A 17452-nucleotide genomic window follows, 5' to 3' on the forward strand; every position below is an offset into this window, starting at 1 on the left:
CCAAAGTTTGGCAGAAAATCATTAATCTGCTACAAAATAATTATTATATATACAGTGTCCAGCCCACAGAGCAGGTGGAATTGTGTGCGCAAGAGGGCAGCCGCTCCAAAAATAGCCTCTCAGGTCCTGCATAGCTGCTAGCCACTGGAATAATGGGCTTTTAGCAGCCTCGTAAGCACCACACATGCCTCTAAAGTCCCTTTCACATTGGCGAATTCGTAGAGCTGCGTATTGCTGCACTGTGTTTCATTTAAATATGCCCGAAATGCATGCATACTCAGCCTTTTTTTGTATTCGTAGATCTGCTTGCAGCTGCATGTGTTTGCTTTTTAATATGTCGTTGCCACTATTTTTGTCACCAAAAAAAAAAAAAAAAAAAATGGATAATCAATGTAGCAGCAGAAGCGACACTACAAAGCGACACTAAGGCCCCATCCACATGGAGACGGACTCAGGTGTATCTGCAAAAGTATTGTGTTGCATATAGGTGTTTCATCCACATGGAACTGATATTTACACCGCTACTTTTTGAAAACAGGTCCCAGAGTGGATACATCTGAAAATGCCAGATTCACATTTTCGTGTGGACAGTCTATACAAAGGTTTTCTGAAACAATTATGTCACAGCCTCACCTCTCTACACTCAGTAGGGCTGCCACAAATGATTATTCAACTAGTCAGCGATTATTTTTGCAATTAGTCGACTAATTAGTTGATCATACATAAATTGCGACTTATCACACCAGCATGCAATATCATTTAATTACTTATTTATTTTACTATGTGTTATTGTTGGCAATATTGTTTTAATACATTCATGCCAATAAAGTAACAGGAAGACAGGATGAGAAGGGGAAGAACAATAGTAGCCAGTAAACCAGTAGCGAGCAGTATTTCTGGTATTTATATTTGTATTTACATTTTTGCAAATTGTTTTATTTACTTCCACTTTTGATCCTCTGTGTGCTTCTTACCATATGTGCTGCTATACAATGCTGCTGGAACTTCTCTTTCCCTGAGGGGAGTCTTCCCAAGGGATCAATAAAGTTCTGTCTAATCTAATTTAATGTAATCTAATAAAGCAAATTGAAATTGAGAGAGAAAGAGAATGAGAGAGAGACAGACCTTCTCAAAGGTTATATCATATTTCTTTTCTCTCATGATACCGATGATACTCAGTTATAAATGCCAATAACTGCTGGTCATCTCATTCCCATAAAATCCTTAGAAGATTGCCTTGCATCAGTGAAAAGTTGGATGTCCAGTAATTTCCTACTTTTAAACCCTGACAAGACTGAAATGATGGTTCTTGGTCTGGTGAGACATCGGCATCAATTTGACCAGCTAACGCTTTGCCTAGGTTTGTGTATCATACATTACACTGACAAAGTGGGGAACCTTGGGGTAATATTTGATCCTACGTTGTCCTTTGACCTCCACATTAGAGATATTTTGAGGACTGCTTTCTTACACCTGCAAAATATAGTGAAGATTCATCCCATCCTGTCTATGGCTGATGTTGAGACCCTGATTCATGAGTTTGTCTCTTTTAGATTGGACTACCGCAATGTCCTATTTTCTTTTTTACCACAGTGTTGGGAAAGTGTAGTGACACGGACCCACAACAGGGGGCGCAAATGAACGGACAATGGAGGAAGTCAAATAACAACACTTTACTGTTGTGAATAAGCACAACAAAAACAGCAGATTACAATAATAGTCAATGAAGTCAATTCACAAAAATGTGTCGCGTGGGCAGGCTCGAAGATAAGAGACGTCTGTCCAAAGCAGAACCGGAACCACACGATTTCCTCCGCCACCGAACCCCGGGAATACTGGAGCCGCCAAGTCCCGAACTCCCAGGTGGCCACTGCCTCCGCTTGTCGGATCTGGTACTGCTGGCGAGGAACAAAAACAGTTAGATGTGGGTGCGTCTGCACCCAGCAACATGTATGGTGGAAAACCACCTCCACCTCTCGTCGGAAAAAAGGAAACAAAATATCTGCTATCCAACACACAAAGTAACAGGTATTCCTGTCAGGAAGACAACAAAGTCGGCTGAGTACGTTACCTCCTCGGTAGAGCGATATCTCGGCAAAGAGGTGGAGATGTCGTCCTGCTGATATACCACTGCTGATCAGATGATTGGTGACAGCTGTTGTAGGCAATAAGTGACAGCTGTCACCCCGGCTGCTCCTGTGAGGCGGCAGCGCCCTCTGGTGCCTGGAGCCCGCACTCCAGACAGGGCGCCCTCTGGTGGTGGTGGGCCAGCAGTACCTCCTCTTCAGCGGCCCACACAACACACAGTCCAGTATTAGGGTTGTCTAATTGGTTCAAAATGCTGCTGCCAGACTTGACAGGAAGCAGAAAGTTTGACCACATTACAACAATTTTGGCATCTCTTCACTGGCTTCCTGTCCCTGTGCGATCAAATTTTAAGGTTCTGCTACTAACGTATAAAACTATTCACAGACTAGCCCCTCCCTACTTAGCTGACCTACTTAAACCTTATGTACCAGCCCAGGCTCTGCATTCTCAGGGTACAGGACTACTTTGTGTCCCTAGGGTGAATAAAAAGTCTGCTGGTCACAGAGTTTTTACTTACTGTGCACCTGCTTTGTGGAATGATCTCCCTGCATCAATAAACAGTCAGATTTTGTAGAGACTTTAAAGTCCAGACTTAAGAAGCACTTATTTTCCCATTCATATGGCTAGCATACTGGCATAGTATGTTTCTATGCTTTCTACCCTTATAAATTCATTTTATTAGTAAACGGAGCGGGCTGTGGCCTCAACTTTATCTAAAGTCTGGGTCTTTTAGTGAAGCTTTGGGCTAGTAGCCAGCGATTAGGGATGGGTATTGATAAGATTTTATCGATATTGATACCATTATCGATTCCGCTTATCGATCCGATTCCTTATCGATACCTCTTGTGAATTTTCTGTGTACTAAAAGTAGGCTTTACAGGTTTTCTATGTCAACAACATTTTATTGAGTCTTAAAGTAAATAAATATGAAATTGGTCACTGGATCCTTAAACTCTGGACATAAAAACCTCTACATGGTGGATCCTTGATCTCTAGACATAAATATAAATGAACAAAATCTGAAGTTTTTGTCAAAAGCATTTGCTTTCAGACATTGTTGGCATGAATGTCTTTCCATACATTTGAGCTGAGCTCTTACAGCTGGCTGTGCTGCATGTCAGGATGTAATTCATAAAGAATGCAGGACGTCTCATTTTGGGAGAAAAAAATGTTTTAGTCGATCGTAGTTTATTGTTTGTATTACGTTTGGAAAGAGGTGTCATTTTATTTAACGCAGCAATTCATTTTGAAGTTATTAATTCTCACTGGACTCTGTCTCTGCAGAAAGCCCCGCAGCGTTTAGAGCTGTGCCAATGGAACGGAGGACGATTCTCGCTTCTTGACTGCAACAAGAGTCCCAGTTAGTGACTTTAAGCCACACAAAAGTGACTCACGACTGACATATTTTAATGGCTTTGAGAGGGGTTAGGAAGCGGACTTGCTGCTTCTGAAGAGCAGCAAATCAAAAAACCAACGAACCCAGCGGATCGAAGCACTGCTTTACTGGTTTACGCTTCAAAGTGGAGTCGCGCTGCAGAAGCGGTTGATCACAGAGCCACTGCAGGATCTGTAATCAATGTAGAGAAATGATCATTTTCCTGAAAACACCCTCAAAAACAAAGGCCACTCTGAAGGACCAAAAAAGGGAATCAATAAGCAAAAAGACCATTGTTGTCAGTAGATCGAATCAATTCTTAACAATATCCGCAAAGAACCGGTTCTCGATACGCAACCCCACTGGCGATCACCTTATTATTTCTTCTGTTTTTCTTGTTGCTAAATGCTTACAAATTATACTGTATTTGTTGTCTTTCTGCCCCCTGCTTCTTCTCTCTGTTTAAGGTGTAGCTCCATCCAAAGATGGGAGTGGGTGTTTTCCTCTGCAGGCCTCCCGTCTTTAACACCAGCGTGGACTCCCAAAATCTCCCAAAATTTCCTGTATTGCCTGTTGTGTAGGGAGCATGGCCTAAGCAGAGGGTCACCCCTTTGAGTCTGGTCTGCTTGAGGTTTTTTCCTCAAATCATCAGAGGAAGTATTTCCTTACCACTGTTGCCTGTGTGTTTGCTCTTAGGGTTGGTAAGGTTAGACCTTACTTGTGTGAAGTGCCTTGAGGCAACTTTGTTGTGATATGGCGCTATATAAATGAAAATAAATTGAAACTGAAAAAAAAAAAATCATTGTCGTGAAGTGAGATCGGTCTCACATCAGTCACTAACATGTTCAAGATTGCTTCAGCCAGGATATTTACTTATCGAGGTGTGCATGTTGTTGGCTTGGTAACAAAGTCGTCCAATGAAGAGGAACATACTTTTTAGCAATGTAACGCAGTGTTATAAAACATTTGCGGTATCACATTTGCTATTCAAACATGACATCGCTGTTGCAATGTTACAACAAACAGATATGTGCTAAGGCTAATGAAATTGCCATTGTTAATGTTAACATTTACAGCTATCAATATAAGTTAGCGCCTAACTAGCCAATTACTGAGATGACTGCCCCTCTTCGTCAGCATCTGAATCAGCCACAACGTGTTTCTTTCTCAGATGCTCCTGCATCACCATTGTACTGCCGTGGAAGGCAAAAAAAAAATGACGATTACTAAATTAGTAGCGGATGATTTTGATAGTTGATGTAATCGTGAATGGTCGACTAATCGTGGCAGCCCTAATGCTTAGCCCCTCATAATGAAAGACATGTTGTTGTTAGCAGGCTAATTTAACTCTTTCTTTTCTTGGTGGATCATTACTGGGATTTATATTTGTCACCAACAGAAGAGACAATGGATGGCTATGGTGAATGGTGATCCTGGCTAAATGGAGTGCTGTGACACTAAAAGTAATTTCAGAAAGGACTTTCAGCTTTTAAAATAAGTTATTATTTGTTCTTGCTGGTGGCGGGACAATGCAGCGTCCACCGGTTCAGGCTGAGAAACTGATATGGACAGACATATCTCCCACTGATACTCTTTGGAAAAACTGTCATTCCTTGGTGTCAGTATGCATTCTCTGAATGCACATTTGGATTAAAAATTTGTAGTATCCATTGTTTCCCCTAAAAAAAAAAAAAAAAAAAAAAAAAAAAAAAAAAGATCAGGCCTGAGGGAAACTCAAAAAAAGAAAGAAAAAGAAAGAAACTCAAAGCTCAAGGTACATAGTACAGAAAAACTTGAGACACTTAGTAAAACAAAAACTGAAGTGATGTGCACATTATTTGTGTAATCCTACCCTGGGCTAATGCTGTGACATTTTAATGCTTCACCAATGTACCTAAATGATGCACTCTCTCTTTAGCAACAATTAGTTTCTTTGAGCCACATGATGAATCTGTCAATGATTTGGACTGCATTACCAGCTAAATTCATATCCCAAAGACTTCAAAGACAATAAACTTAATACTTAATCGTATATTGTGTTGCAGATGTTTGGGCTTTGCAGAATACTGACTTCTTTTTTCTTCTTCTTCTTCTTTTTACCATTTTCAGACAGTTTATGGACCAAACAACTAACCGAGAAAATAGTCAATATATCAACAGATAATGAAAAACATTAGCTGCAGCAGAAAGTACAAAATAGTGGAACATCAGCCACATTTAAGGGTTACTGTGCCTGGGCAAAGCTGGCAGCTTTACACCTCAGACTGAGAGCCATAATGATTAGCAGGATTCACAGCACACCACTTTCACACACCAATTCACTAAGTACAGAGAAAAGTGTTTCTTAAGTTGTACAAAAGCTGTCCTGAGGAGAACCTGCACACATCTTATGCCAAAGGAAACATTAAGACATTTGTGTTCATTTTAAGTAACATTTACAGCAGATATCAATGAAGGAAAAGTAGAGCTACAGAAATAGTTATGATATTCTCTAAGGGATGGCAACTTTAAAGATGAGAAAATTGCAGTTGCATTATCAAAGGGCTAATTACTGTGAACTCTATAATTACTTTAATAATTAAAAGTCTAAGATTCAATGTCATCTATTTTAATGAATTACAAATTTTAAAATTCATTCCATAAATCTGCAGAACACAAGTTGATGAGTTAATTATGGGGCACGCATCACTAGGGCTACAACTAGGGATTATTTTCATCACTGATTAATCAATTAGTTGTTTGCAACACAAACGGTCAAAAAATGGTCAAAAATGTCAGTAAGTGTTAGTTTGGGCTGCATGATATTGGAAAAAAAGTGACATTGTGATTTTTTTGACCATAGTGATATATTAAAGGGTTATTAATCTCGCTTGCTCGGCCTATATGGGAAAATATAAGACTGAGGTCATGACAGTACAGGTCTGATATTCCCTTACAGACTGAGTAAGCGAGGTTAAACATTTGTTTATTATGTGGCTGTTTGGAACTGTGTTTTCATCTTATCGGTCTTTATTTTCCAAGGCCACTTCAAGCTCGTTTGTTGTTAATTCCTCCCAATTCAAACTTGTCAGTGTAATAAAATTTGTTTGGAGAATGGTCCTCTTCGTCGCTCATAATTTCTTTGTTCACTCTTTGTTTTGTTTTATTTTGTGCCATGAAAATTGTAAACAAAGGCAGCCATTTCTAAACAAAAGGTTTCAAAATCACCAGGCAGTGATGGGTATCAATCTGAATTCTATAAAGTATTTAGTGAAGATCTCAAACCCCTCCTCTTATCCTGTTTTAATTGGACACTAAAGCATGGCATTGCCCCACCATCTTGGGGAGAGGCCATTATTACAATCTTACCAAAAGAAGGCAAAGATAAAGAGTACTGTCAAAATTTTCGCCCCGTTTCCCTCCTCGATGTGGACTACAAAATTTATGCATCAATTATTTGTAAAAGACTTGAAGCATTTGTACCAGATTTAATTGAGGTAGATCAAACTGGTTTCATTAGGGGGCACCAAACCTCAAGATAATATAAGAAGAGTCCTCCACATTATTGATAATGCCCAAACAACTGGCACTAGCACTGTATTAATTAGTTTAGATCAAGAAAAAGCATTTGATAGTGTTAATTGGCAGTTTTTATACGAAGTATTGAGAAAATGTGGCTTTAATGATAGTTCAATTCAGTGTTTTAAGACATTATACCACAAACCTACAGCCCGAATCAAAGTGAATGGCAGCTTAACAGATAGCATTAATTTACAGAGAGGAACTAAACAGGGTTGCGTTCTCTCCCCGATACTTTGTGCTCTCTATGCGGAACCTCTTGCACAGGCAGTAAGGCAAAATCCAAATTTAGAGGGTGTTAAGATAGCTGAACAGCAACACCTTATCGGATTATTTGCAGATGATGTGATTATTTTTCTGCAAAATCCTGAACACTGCCTACCACATTTAATGCACCTGTTTGAAACATTTGAATACATCTCTGGTTACAAAATTAATATATCTAAGACACAAATTCTAGTATCCAATTACTCCCCTTCCCAAAAGATAAAAGATCAATATAAATTAAAGTGGAACTCTGAAACCCTGAAATATTTGGGCATAACTCTGACAAAGTCACTCTCTGAAGTTTCTGACACTAATTACAACAAAATAGAAGAAGACATTAAAAGGGATTTGAATAGATGGTCTACATTACCTACAAATTTCTACTCCAGAATACAAATAATTAAAATAAATGTTCGCCCAAGAATATTGTACTTGTTCCAGTCATTACCACTTCCTGTTTCACAAAACCGATTTAAAGCATGGGACAAAATGATTTCTAGGTTTTGGAATTCCAAAAAGCCAAGAATAAAATATACAACATTGCAGCTCCCCAAAAAGAAAGGGGGAATGGTTTTACCTAATTTGAAGGAATACTTTTATGCAGCTCAATTTAGACCCTTGGCATGCTGGTGCATTCCGGACTACGAAGCACGCTGGAAGGACACTGAGGGAAAAGTGGAGGGATACAAAACTCAAATTCTCATCTCAGACAAACAGTTAATGTTATCACTAAGGGGAAAAATGAACCCAATTGTAAAATTTACCTTAGAAACATGGCACACTGCATTAGAAAAATACAAACTAAAGAAAAATCCTTTTTACTAAAATGGTTTAGGTACGACCCAAATTTTAAGCCTGGTAAACTAGATCAAACATTTAAACAATGGGAATTAAAGGGGATAACTGCAATTTGTACTCTATTGAAAAATGGTAAAATGATGTCCTTCCAGCAGCTGAAAGAGAATGACCTAGAAAACAAGGATTTGTTTAGGTACTTGCAAGTAAGGGACTACTGTAAAAAACAATATAAATGTGACTTGTATGATGACTCACTAGGTATTATTGGGGTGGTGAAAGGTGCATACGAACAGAATCCAGCTTTTTAATTTAAGTAATTTCAGCTTTTTACAATTCACAGGGGTAGAGAAGAAAGCACTCTTTATATAAAAAGGAAATGGGAAACTGAATTGGCAATAGACATTACAGATGACAACTGGTTTAAGATGTGTGAAATGCAACACAGTACAGTTGCTGTGGAGAGAATACTGCTGGAAGAATCTGACCCGTTTTTTTTTTTTTTTATTACACCTAAAATCAAGAGTGGACAAACTTCAAACTTGCAAACATGCTGGAGGTTATGTGGGGAAACGGAGGCTAACCATACTCGTATATTCTGGACATGCTTAAAAATAAGGGTTTATTGGGAACAATTTAAAACAACTTTGATTAAAATCTTGGGATATGAAATTCCAGATACGTCTGGTGTTGTATCTGGGAAACATAACCGAAGTGGTGAGGAATGAAGACATGTATCTCACAAAAATCATCTTAGCTGCTTCTAAAAAAGCAATCACAAAGAAATGGTTACAACCAGATCCACCCACACAACAGGACTAGATCAATATTGCGGAAAATATTTCAGGGATGGAGAAAATTACTTATAATCTTAAGCTGAAAGGGGACAAATATGATAAGCAATGGAAAAAGTGGAAAATCTTCTTAAATGGCACCAATGTAGTGACATAAATATTTGGATTTGATATTGTAATATTGTACTAAAATATCTGCCAATCTGTTATAGAAATCTGTAACTCCAGACTGTTATGTTACTGTGATTGATGTTATTGTTGATTTAATTTTTGTATGAACCTTTAAAAACAATAAAAATAAAGTTTAAAAAAAAAAGAAAATTGTAAACAAAGTCGCAAATCTGATACGCAATCTGGACCTATTGTCATGGTACCGTCTGATATTTTCCCATATCAGACCGAAAATCAGCCAATCAGGGAACCTGAAATGTCACAGCCATATAATAAATTGTGATATATGAATATCTTGCAGGATTTTTCAGGATAAACTGAAAACGCCGTAGTACATATGGTAGGGGTGTATGTGGCGCTATAATGCTTCCACTTAGGGTTGAAACGATTACTCCATTAACTCGAATACTTCGATTACAAAAAAATGATCGAGGCAAATTCTGTGCCTCGAAGCTTCGTTTAACGTTGTAGTACATATGCCAGGCCTGTGTGTGGCGCTGTAATGTCCCCAGAAAAACAACAGAAGAAGATTAGAGCATGCGCTCAGGCTGTGTAACAGCTAATAATTTATCCCTTAAAGGTACCGCTTTCCAATGCGACACAGAGTAAAATAAAGCCTTTTAGGAGAAAGACGGTCCACACTGATCATCTGAAACAGACTTACTGAGCATTTCAAGTGAATCAGTGTGCTTGTCTATTGTTAAAAAACACGCGGTCTGCTTGACGTGGTGAGTGACTATTGACCCAACGGCCGGGTACCTACAGTCGAAGCCGACTGCTGTTCAGACTCACACTAAGTGTTTCGCTTTTTAATTTTCACTTTTTTTGGGCAACACACAATGCTTCACAAACACGGTAACTTAAAACAACAACAAAAACAGTGACTGCGAGGCTGGCATGTTCAACCTCCTGCTGAAATGCATCTGGTGAATCACAGAGAAAGAGGGATAAAAAAAATAATTAAAAAAAAAAAATCACATAGGGAGCCAGTCCACCAACCTTAAAAAAAAAAAAAAAAAAAAAAAAAAAACTTAAAATGATTACATTTTACAAGTTGGGGGGAAAAAACAGGAACAGAAAGCCACATCCCATCGCCATTTCAGCATAATGTCAAGACTTTGGCACAGGAACATTGTGCCATTACTTAGGGAGAACCCTGGATGTTCCCTTGATGTTTAAAAACACAAAAGTACTTTTTATCCGATTACTCGATTAATCGCCAGAATAATCAATAGAATACTCGATTACTAAAATAAACAATAGCTGCAGCCCTACTTCGACTGTGGAAGTTCCACAAAAAACATGTGTAAAGAGCTCGTCAATGTAGCAGAAGAAGCTACAACTTTTGCAAAGTGGCAAACTGAGTAAAATAAAGCCTTTAAAGAGAAAGAGGGTCTGCACTGCTCATTTACTGCCTATTTAAAGTGAAGCAGTGTGTTTGTGTATTTTTAAAAAATATGTCAGTGTGTGGCCAAGTGGTTAATGCGCTTGGTTTCAGTGCAGTAGGTTCCGGGTTCAAATCCCACCCCTACCACATTTCTCCATGTAATGTGGAGTTGCGTCAGGAAAGGGCATCCGGCGTAAAACCTTGGATTTGCTGTGGCGACCCCGAGTGCAAAAACAAGGGAGCAGCCGAAGGGACTTACTATGTCCGTGTGTTAATCCACTGGTTGATCTGCAACTTGCAGACGAATTGAAAGGACGCACACTAAATGAATGAAGTTTAACTACTAAAAAAATTCCTTTATTTGGATTCAATCAGAATTTTGATCAACAGGGTGTACAGGGGACAGGGTAGTCAGGTAGGTCTGGATCATTTGCAAGCATGTTCACCCTTTTCCAGGAATTCAACTGAGCTCCCAAAAATTCTGGCCATGCTAAAAACTACCATAATTTCCAGACTATAGAGCACACCTGAATATTAGCCGCACCCACCAATTTAAAAAGAAAAAATAAATTGTACATAAATAAGCCACACTTGTCTATAAGCCTCGGATCTCCACATTGTAACATGAGATATTCACACAGAAAGATGTTACACAGAAAGACTTTTGTAAACTTTTAATTAAATACGTACCATAAGTGACCTTGTTTTTTGTTGTTGTTTTTTTTGTTTGTTTGTTTTTTACTGGAAATGTGTCTGAAGGACAGATTCAACATTTGGGCCTTATTCAGCCCTTGGACCTCCAGTTGCATACCTGCTGTAAAGGCAAAGGGATTTCAAATCTATTTCACCCTAGTATCAGTTAACACGTTGAATAAAGTATCAAAATCAGCACAAATAGTGACAAAGTTAAAATGGCATCGGGGTGAGCTTGATTGAGCATGAATCAAAGTAATAAATAAATGTGTGTAGTTGGGCTTTAGTGTCTGTAAACTGGTGTAGGTTGGATCCATGCACGTCAGAGCGCGTTAATCCTAAAATTAACAAATCCACGTTGGAACTGAACGGCAGCTCTGCAAGAACAATTACAACGTCTGTTCCATGTACTAATGCTTAAAAATAAAGACACACAACAAGCGTGATTTTCCATTATATCACCACCGACAGAGATAAATGTCAAAGTGGGCTAAACCGAAAACACCGCCTGCCCCCCCCGCTCCCCCCTACGTCCACAAAAGCCAGCTGACACGTTAAACCTGTATGTTTCTCTACATTTCCGCCACAAGTCTAAACTCCTGCTCAGTAATTCTTCCTACCGTGAAGCGTTTATTCGGTTCTCGGGGACGGCGGAGCCTCTGCAGCCATTTTGTAGTAACTGACACCGGAGCAGCAGCTCCACAGAGACGGCAGTCGGTGGTGAAGGAGGGAGGGGCTTCGCACGGCCACGTGACCACCAATAACAAAACAATCTGGCTCCTCACCTCACCGACGTCCCCCTCCCCCAACCGCTGGCGTTGCCATGACAACAGCAGCTCCTCCATCCGCTCGCTCGCTGTGTCCCTTGTAGCTTTGGAGCCCGCACACATTTTGAATTAAAAACCAGTCAACGTCATTCAGTAACAGCGTGCAGAATCGGTCAAATGGTGATGGTTCCGCGCGAGTAAACATTAGAATTACAGTTCTGTAGCAGTGGTTCCCAAACTGTGGTCCGTGGCCTGTTTTCGCAAGGGCGTGACAAGTTAGTTACTGTAGCCTGGCAAAGGTTTATCATATACACTACTAACACTACCTACACTACATTGTTTACTTATGTCACACCAAATTCATGATTTAGTTTTGCCACAAGTAGCAAAATGATGTTGTGCCAACAAATTAGCTCACATTTAAGCTCACTTTAAACTTCCACACTAACATTTTTAATGTAAGAAAACTTTAGCTTTTCTCTGAGCTATACAGTTTTCAAAGTGGCTATCTGTATGTAGCTATATTACTGATAAAAAATTTTGCTCGTACGCATAGTGTTGCCAACGTGGTGACTTTCCAAACCCTCTTGGCGACTTATTTTCTCGAAAGTGACTAGACACAAATCTAGCTACTTTTCCTGGCATCATTGGAGACTTCTCTGGTATTTGATAACTCAAAAGTTAACACACATATTGATCTACAGTCTCTGTTCTCACTGCCGTGAGGTCCCCACTAGAATCGTGCACAGGACTAATTTCTCCATCCCGCTCCTGTGAATTTCAGGCCATTACCGCACCCACAACGTGTGCGTTACACTCCCTCCCGTTTCCACAGTGGGCCTGTCCAGTCTCGACTACACACACGAAATGCTGAGAATTTATGCATGTACAATTATAGTGATGCTTTCATTTTGTGTCTCCTCCCGTCTCGTGGCTAATATTAAAGAGATTCATGTGGTTGTTTGTGTAGATTCCCTGTGGATGTCTTTTGATGCACTGATCAGGAATGGCGTTACTATTTGTTTTTTATTTCATTTAAAGACCTGTTAAATTATTTAAGATGAAAATAGCGTGTGGACACACTACTTTACACTATTCTCCTTTGTTGAATGAGTCATCTTGTCGCTTCTGTTCCTGCAGTGTTTATTTTTGGTCACCCGGTACCACCCACAGCAAAGTTCTGACCACCCACTCCCGCAACATTTGCGGTGGGTCCCACAGAACCTGGCGGGACCCAAACCCAATGCAGCCCTCTAGTCCCCACCGCCCCAAAGCAGTCACAAGTGGTCAGTACACAGTGTGCTCCGCGGCAGCTGTAAAGCACTAGGAGCAGCGCGGACGGAGATCTACACTCCTCCGCATTTAAAGTGCAAATAAATAACACACGCGCAATGCTCCACAGCCTGGCCTTGAGAACTTATTATTTTATTTTGAAAAGTGATGGCTAATTTTAACAGCAAAATAAATAAACAAACCAAGAATAAAGTTTATTTGTAGTTCTAAATATTATTAAGATGCTTTTACTCACTTTTTTGTCTCTCCCATGACGTTATTCTTTTTTCCTACAGCATCTGTTACAACATTATATTATGCAAATAATTTGCAAATCAGACTATAACATCATTTAGAGATTTCTAGTGACTTTTAGGACATCCACTAGCTACTTTTCTTACTGAGGAGTTGGCAACACTGCATACGTAGCATAGCTGTGTTAGGGGTTATGGTTGGAGCAGGGTAATTCTGATGAACCATCCTACTTTGTCGAAACATCCTATCATATACTGAATTTATATATGATCCGTCAAAAGGCTTACAGTAGTTATAAATTCGGTCATTTACCTAGTGTCTGCTGTTTCATATGACATAAAACTTTACCTGCAACACCAAACACACAGGGTCCACAAAGCTAACACAAGTATGTTAATACAAAGAATAGCAATATAAAAAAAATCAAACCATGAATAATAAGAAAATTCAATGATTCAAAATCAAGTATTAGCTTTAATAAAGTGAGAAAGACTATTCACCGCTTCAAAATGATATTTGTGTATTGTCCGCATGCACACTAAGCCTCAGTAGGATGTCTTGATGGGTATGAGAAACATTAGGACACTGGCCTGTTTGGGTAAAGATCCAACCACAAATCGGTTCCACTAAACCAGCTGATTCTAAATAGTTCAAATCTTCAGGCAGGTAGATGAGCTACTCCATGAAATCACCTGTTTTAGGTGCACAGGTAGAAATAATACGTTAGAACTTCTACTCACTGAAACTGGCATTACCTATACCTCTGGTTAGGAGTTACAGTCAGGAATTAGGGAAGGTTTTAGGTTAGGGTGTTGGACTTCGGAGACAACATCCTGGGTTTAAATCATTTTGTTTTTGTTTGTTTGTTTGTACTTCAAAAATAAAATGACTATATGACAATCAGAATTAGGTTTTATTGCCAAGTACGTGTTCACGTACAAGGAATGCGCTTTAGTGAGCCAGTGTAAAAATAGGGACAATACAGATAATGACCATAAAGTAAAGAAATATATATGTCTTATAATCATAGATACTTATAAATATTTTTGAACCAGAGAACATGTGTAAGATCATCACTTTAAAAAGTAATCTTGGCCCTGCATACAGCTAGAAGACAGAAGTAAAGGTATCATAATAGCATGACCGAGATGACCAATCAGAAGCATGATGTACAAATAGAACTGCATATTATTAATACGCATACGTAAAGATGGCCACTGCCTACAATTTTTTTTTTCTTTTCAAAGAATTACGTGTTCCAATCAATGCGAAGGTGGAAGAACTCAGAAGATTTTGCACTGCCAAAACCTGAATGCCATTTTTGGAAGGGTGATGTGCCCTTCAGGTTGGATGTATGTATGTATGGATAATACACAATAAACTAAAAATAATAGAACATTTCATTTTTAAAAATCAATATTATAACAGATTTATTCCATTTATTACCTTTAAAGAGTGACACTTTTATGGCAAATAACCTCCATTCCAAGGTAATCTTAAAACATTTGTTTTTTGTTGTTTGCAATGAGATAATTTTACCTCCTTTAACTACATTTGTTGGTTTGTGTAATACTGTATTTGTGGCTGAATTTTTAATTTGTTTATGTTTTATCTTTACTCTTACAATTTTGGTATACTGTGGAGAGCACTTTGAAATTTATTGCCTGAACATGCAATATAATAATAATAATAATAATAGTAGTAGTAGTAGTAGTAGTTATTGTTGTTGTTAATATACTCTTTCAACCAGAAGTGTGTGGACTCCTGCCCACCCCCCACCCCCCACTCACATTTTATTAGCAAATTTAAGAGAGTACATCAATCAATCAATTTTTTTATATAGCGCCAAATCACAACAAACAGTTGCCCCAAGGCGCTTTATATTGCAAGGCAAGGCCATACAATAATTATGTAAAACCCCAACGGTCAAAACGACCCCCTGTGAGCAAGCACTTGGCTACAGTGGGAAGGAAAAACTCCCTTTTAACAGGAAGAAACCTCCAGCAGAACCAGGCTCAGGGAGGGGCAGTCTTCTGCTGGGACTGGTTGGGGCTGAGGGAGAGAACCAGGAAAAAGAGACGCCGCGGAGGGGAGCAGAGACCGACCACCAACGACCAAACGCAGAGTGGTGCATACAGAGCAAAAAGAGAAAGAAACAGTGCATCATGGGAACCCCCCAGCAGTCTACGTCTATAGCAGCATAACTAAGGGATGATTCAGGGTCACCTGATCCAGCCCTAACTATAAGCCTTAGCAAAAAGGAAAGTTTTAAGCCTAATCTTAAAAGTAGAGAGGGTGTCTGTCTCCCTGATCTGAATTGGGAGCTGGTTCCACAGGAGAGGAGCCTGAAAGCTGAAGGCTCTGCCTCCCATTCTACTCTTACAAACCCTAGGAACTACAAGTAAGCCTGCAGTCTGAGAGCGAAGCGCTCTATTGGGGTGATATGGTACTACGAGGTCCCTAAGATAAGATGGGACCTGATTATTCAAAACCTTATAAGTAAGAAGAAGAATTTTAAATTCTATTCTAGAATTAACAGGAAGCCAATGAAGAGAGGCCAATATGGGTGAGATACATGTTGACGACTGTGTTACAGGAATAAATCCAGAATCATTTGTCTCTTGTTGGAAACTATTCAGGGTTTTGCCCAACAGAGGGCACAATTTCCACTACAAATGCAAGTACTTTAATATTATGGCACATTCTGCTTCTGTTAGACTTTAAGTCATTTTATTGTGTGTATGTTTACATGGTGCCATGACCGTGTCCATCTGCAGCAAATGATCTCAAAAATCTAGTATATAAACAAATGCAAGATGGAACATAGGGTGTAAAAGCTTCCAGAACGGACATTCAGACATTTCATAATCCTGTTGGAGTCACAGATAACTGATGTTTGTCCCAGTCAACAAGTGTGTGGACACCCAGATGTCACCTGAGCATCACAACACTGAGCTACTGGGATATATGTATTACTGTCCACTGAAATACATATGCATATGCAATATATTTGTTGCTAGGATATCGGTCGGTTTATCTCAGGGTCTTGTTCACAGGTTGGCATAAGATGGAGGCGGATCTTCTGCAGATGCTGTACTGGACTGATGTGGTGTAGAAAGCTGAGTCAGAAGGCCAACCCTTTGATTTAAGGCGTACTCATGCTTTGACGGATTGATAAATAATTTGTCCAGTGGCAAAATCGCATAATCCATCAGTCACCTGTCGATTTTGGGCTCAAACTGACACAGAGGTAAAGGATATTTAAAGGTTAAAATGGACAGTGAGCCGCTAACTATTGAATGTGCAGCGGCGAAAGCGAAGGGAAGGCGATCTCATAATGATCAGAGAAAACAAACATCTTCCTGAGTTCCACTCACAAGCTAACATAAACAAACATATAAGCCCTGGTCATGTGTTGGACGCAGAACGGCCCATAACTACAAGGGCTGGCCACTGTGCACGGCACACACCATTTAGGCAAACTCTTTCAATGACGCACAGCTCCACATGCACAACTCCACAGCATGCCTTCAAAGAAGGATTAGAGGCCCCCAGCCACCAGTGGGATGAGGTGTGTCCTTCTCCACCCCTCCTACACCTACCTGTGAGAGTGACCAGGAACAGGAAGCAGACCTTCTCCCTCCTCAAACTCTGATGGAACCTAGTCAAATAGCCAGTCTGAAGCCCACTCAGAAGCATCAGAACAGAAGAGAAGAAAGAAGTCTTACCAGCTCTGGATGAGCAGGAGGGGGCCCAAATGTTGGAGTGGGTTCTGTGTTTTCAGCTACTGACTTGCTCAAAGGGCCTGTGTGATTGAAACACCAAGCTCCACTCTCAGCAGTGGGGCAAGCAGGGAGGGTTTGGTCATGGACCAATTTTTGTTCATAGCCCACACTGTCCACCATCGGAGGGCATCAGTCACTAGTGTAAGTTAAAATGTTTAAATTTTTTTTAATAATTTCTTTTAATTTTATTAAGGTTATTACATTACTCCAAATGTTTCACATTTTTCTCAAGATTTCCGAACTTT

The 17452-nt window shown here is 39.6% G+C and overlaps 1 protein-coding gene across 3 annotated transcripts in view; it reads right to left on the bottom strand.

Annotated features, from left to right (window-relative positions):
• Positions 1-17452, bottom strand: part of tnrc6c1 (trinucleotide repeat containing adaptor 6C1) — a 216108-nt gene that overhangs the window by 145477 nt on the left and 53179 nt on the right. For 2 of the 3 annotated variants that reach the window (XM_034189811.1, XM_034189808.1), the window contains exon 1: positions 11749-11853. The exons of the other annotated variant lie outside the window; for it this stretch is intronic. The gene's annotated coding sequence lies outside the window, so the exon portion shown is untranslated. Of the gene's footprint in view, positions 1-11748; positions 11854-17452 lie in introns of those variants that run through there. 3 annotated transcript variants of the gene reach the window in all.

This window comes from Thalassophryne amazonica, chromosome 16, assembly GCF_902500255.1.
Source record: "Thalassophryne amazonica chromosome 16, fThaAma1.1, whole genome shotgun sequence".
Lineage (NCBI taxonomy): Eukaryota > Metazoa > Chordata > Actinopteri > Batrachoidiformes > Batrachoididae > Thalassophryne > Thalassophryne amazonica.